Here is a 5,352-nt window from a genome sequence, read left to right on the forward strand (position 1 = left end):
TGTAGATAGGTCCATACAATTTGATTTAACCAATTTCAACTTTTCAAAAATCCAATTTTGACCTAAATTGCAAAATCCCCAAATTTCCTTCTTGCTGAATTTTTCGCTTTAATCCAAGTTTTCGATCGATTTTCATCAAAACAACTTCATAGACATGAAATTCCAAGTATTGCGCACATGCTAGTATGTTCGAATCAAATTTCCCCCAAATTTGAAATTTTCCGGAAAATTACGAAAATACCCTTTTGGCTCAAATCTTAAAATAGCACTAATTAGAATTGTCTCTTGTCTCTTTCACAGATACACCATGCAGAGGGGAGGGCGAGGAGGAGGTAGAGGTCGTGGTCGCATCGTAGGTGCTCTTAGGGGCAGAGGTCAGGTTCCTTTCGAGCCTAGAGAGGAGGTTAGAAGACCGGACATGTTTGACACACCTCAGGCCGAGTTCCTGTACGAGGCCTACTTCAGCTATTGCAACATCGAGATGGGACGTCAACTTCACTTACGCCAGCTCAGAGCCTTTAGGATTCGGCAGAGGTTCGACACATTGTAGTGGACTCATCTCTTCACCGAGGATTTGCCGGTATACCCGGAGCTAGTGAGGTTGTTCTTCAGCAAACCTTACTTACACGCAGGAGGCTCGAGGCCGGGGACATCCACTCGGACTTGTCCTCGGGAGCAGGGGTCTTCCAGGACTCGGATTCGCTTCTCTACCCGAACATTGGCTGAGATCTTGCAGGTTCCTTACTATCCACAAGCAGTGTGTGTGGATACCTGCAGGAGCAGATCTCGGACAGCCATCCGATGCCGTACGAGCTTCGCGAGATATGCTCTACGCTATGGGATAGCCGTCGATGCTTCACACCGTGGACTAGCGGACGGATGACGGGTTCTGCACGTATTATCGGTCGCATAGTCGGCCGAAACATCATGCCGAAAGCCGGACATCACCATCGGGTCACGGTGATGGAGGCCTTAGTCATCTACCGCATCTACATGGGCTTCGAGATCGATCTCTCCTACATCATTCAGCGGTCATGCTGGACTTAGTTCCGAGGCCTAGCATGCGGAACCTTTGCTATGGGAGGCTTCGACTTTGATCTTCGGGCATTTCGGGGTGAGTTTCGAGGATACACCGATGGACACTAGATCACGGGGATACCCCATTGGGACTCGGACCATTCGTCGGATGAGACTACATCGATCGAGAGAGATCTCCGGGTCCGGAGGGTGAGGATGATGATGAATCGGAGGATGAGGATCGGGGATCGGAGGATGGAGGAGAGGATATCGGTCCCGATAGTGATGATCAGGCCGGAGATGATGCAGATATGCGCGAGGCTGAGCCTGTGCATCACGAGTTTCCTTCATCACACTTCGAGGTAGGTGGCCCTTCACATGCGATTCCGGAGACTTCGGATCTTGGTGCACAGATGAGATCGATGACTTCCATGCTAGAGAGGATGGAGGTCGACAGAGCAGATGTATGAGAGGATGGAGTCACGACAGGATAGGATAGAGCATCGGGTGACTCGGCTAGCGAGAGGAGTTCGGAGCATACGAGAGATCGAGTAGATCACCTAGATAGACTGTACCTTAGGATTTCCATTTATGCATTTCAGATGTATTCCTTGTAAAAACTTTTGAAATTAATGAAGTTCATTTTGTTTCTCTTTAATTATTGTATGTTATGCAACTTTCTTTTCCTTGCATTAGTGACATTTGTTCAAGTATAATTACGGTATGTTATTCAGAAATGTTCTGTTATGCCTCAAAGGTCAAGTTTCTAATTCAGTGTTCTATTATTCACTTCTAAGAGTAGAGGAGTCATTTCAGATCAATGACTCAGGAATGTTCAGTTGTTGTCTTTTGTGGTTAGGATCTCCTCGAACCTTGGGCTCCGATACCAATCATCACGCCCTCCCAGCCGGTACCCTATCCGGCATACCCGAGAGTGTGTTCCACAGCCCGAAGATCAGGTATCGAGTGATCAACCTCCCACATAAACAATAACATAATCATGAACAATCATAACATGAGTGCGGATGATAAATCATAGATTCAATAAAGAAAGAATGAATCATAACTGAATCAGAATAATAGATATAATCAGAGTATCAAACAGACAAGTAAAGTGAAGCAAAAATCCCACTTTACATCCAGCGGAAAAGTAGCTCTAAGGAATAAACTAGACAAAATCTAATCCCAATGAACAAGTACATTGGGTAACTAAATTGTTCTCCACTTTATAGACAACATCCTTGTAAGTGTAAATCTCATAAATAGCACAAGGACGCTTCCACTCAATGGTCGGACTAAGCATCGTACGGAGCATAACCACTCACGGAATCTTCAGAGTAATTGTGGTAACCGCAATCACCTTCCTGGAGATATGCCTCTTCGCCTTGCGCTTCTTCATAGGGACCGTCATAACACTCGGTACTGCAGGATAGTCTAACAACATTGTACAATAAAGGAATGAGTTTCAAAGAAACTCAAGAAGGCGATTAAAAATCCATAATAACATAAATGGCGGGATTCCAGAACAATCATGAATGCAATATGATATGAGACAAACAACGAATGAATGAATCTAACTCTATGTATGCTGGTCTCTATTGGCAGACATGCTTTAAGTCATAGCACCGTACTTCTTTAGGAAAGTCCACTCACATCCTCAACCATTTAAGATATCTTGGATTCTCTCACGGATCATTTCACCGGTCTTGAGCAGCCGATTGGTAATGGGTCCTTCATCCCTCGGGACAAACCTTGGCAGGGGGTTAAGTCAACACACTCTCTCACAACCATTTGGTATAAGTACTGGCGCATGTCAGGGTAAAACCTAGCCAAATGCAAGTCTTCTACTTGGTTACATCAAGTCAGATCCAGATACTTCCATTCCTCGTCCCTGACGATCCTTTCCGGTATCCTTCACACTAGAGTCAGCGTATCCTATGGCACCAACCAACTCGGACTACGGACTCATCAACCCTATTGATCATCCACATATGGTAAACGGGAAGCTCTCACGTCCTCTCACGGGTTGGTTACCGGTCTTAAGCGCCCGTGAGCCCAAGTCTAACCATATGCAACCCTACCAATAAATGGCCCCCACAATGTGATTCCCGTCCTCTCACCGGGTTGGTTACCGGTCTTGAGCGCCCATGAATCCCCATTGCTACCACGGGTCGTTCGGTCTCAATGCCCCTCCGATTAGGGTCTCGACATAACAGGACATCCTAGCCAAACACTACTAGACAATCCTAGATATGTCATCCAACAGTTTAGGAAGGTGTCCAGAGGGCATCTCCGGAAACATCCCATAATATTTCCGTAGTAGTCCAAGGACAGAAGTGTCGAAAGGACACCTCTCCTTTCCAAACCATACTTAAGCATACACATGCATCAATTCATATCATCACATATATGGTAACCTCATATATGGAAAGAAATCAATAATTACAATCACTTGTATAACATTGGTAAGTAAATCATACATGAATCAATTTAATATGAATAAGTAATGCTACTGTAATCAAAGTTATGCAACAGTAGTATATCATTGTAAGAATCTAATTTAGGAAACATATTAATGATATTCAAATATAGAAACTAGATTCATGCTATCTATGTAATTAAGGAAATAACCATCCTTACCTTTTATAACTCGCAAAGGAATCCTAAGAAATCAAGTAAGATCTTGGCAAACTTGAGAAGAAGGTCCTAAACAAGTATATACAACATATTAGGAAAGATCCCTAACAGAAAAGATATCAAAACATCCGAAACAGACCAAATCTGGAGTTGTCTGTACTCATTAGGTCGAGTGGATTGGTCGAGTGGTCCAGTCGACCAATGCAGACAGTAGCCTAGAAAATCAGAGTTTTAAGATATGAAATCCGAATTTGGTGGTTCAAAAGGATACTAATCAAGGGGTAGACTACATCAGTAGTATTCTAACAAATAGGGGACCTCAAAACACCAATCAAATCAAGATATCAAGATCCAAATTAGGAAACAAAAAGTTACCATAATGAACTCAAACATGGATCTTGATGAATTTGAAATAGAAAACAAAGACAAGAGCAATAGGAGGATGGATCATTGCTTTTGGTAATGAAAACATGAAAACATACATAGATCTTCATGGAATAAGGCTTAGAAGCATAAATCTAAATAAGGAAATAAAACCTACCATATATGTAACTATCATGCATCATGAAGAACACATAGTATGGTAGAAGAGAACATCTAGAAATCTATAGATTATGGATCATGGAAAGAAAACACAGTAATTACTACTAACATGATCAACAAAAGAAGATCCAAAGAGATCAGAATTCAGATTAGAAGTTTAACAGAGATTAAATCATGGTTTGATCATGAATCCTTCAAAAGCTTGCAATGATCATGGTTAAGATCATTGTTCTAGCCTTAAATCCTTAGGATGATCATGAGAACATGTTCAGAGATGTTTGCAACAGAGAATGCAGCATCTCTTCTACTGTCTCAACTCAAAAAGGAAAGAAAAACAAAGATGGAGGAGAAGAAGAGAGAGTAGACATACCTTTTGATGCAAAAAGAAGAGTTTCGACGAAGATCCGTCAAGAAAACACCAAGGATGCAAGAGAGATGACTTGCAGAGGTCTTTGGTTCGTTCCAGTGGGTTTGGAGGCAGCAAATACGAAGTGGACTCGAGGTTGGACTTAAATAGAGCAAGAACAACCTAATTGCCAAAGACAGCACTCATTGGTCGAGTGGATTGGTCGACTGGCCCAGTCGACCAATCAGTCGACCAATGCTGACAGCAAGGCCAAAACAGGGAATTGAAGGTCCAGATCAAATCCAATCCTAAAGGGGTTTTGCACACAAGTCAAGTGACTTACCTAATAGGTAGAAATGCCTTCAAACCAAGATAGAGAGCACTCCAAGTCCATCAACTAATTAGATCTTCATCAGGATTCAGTTTCCATAAATAGAACCTCATCATCAACTTTCATGGATTCAAAGCTAGACACCAAGTCCTCTACTGGGATGGCCCAAAGCTGACTTCTTACTTTACTTCGGGTCATCGGACCTACAAATAGCAAGGTTTCCGGGTCAAGGTTAGGGCTGGGTTTTACAAAGTCACTAAGATTGAATTCAACAAAACTAAATTTAAACTAAATCTACTAATTAATGCAAAAACGCTAACTATGAATATGTGAAAATCATTGGGATTTCGAATCCCCAATGCTTTTCCCTAACCGATATAACTCTATACGTCAAAGCAAATTAGGGATAGTCTTCCTAGATATGCCCTATCTTCGCAAGACTATCGTCCTTCGCGGAAGCTTGGCACGCTTAGTTTGC

Source organism: Hakea prostrata, chromosome 9 (assembly GCF_041222555.1).
Source record: "Hakea prostrata isolate BN-2017 chromosome 9, UWA_Hpros_2, whole genome shotgun sequence".
Classification (NCBI taxonomy): domain Eukaryota; kingdom Viridiplantae; phylum Streptophyta; class Magnoliopsida; order Proteales; family Proteaceae; genus Hakea; species Hakea prostrata.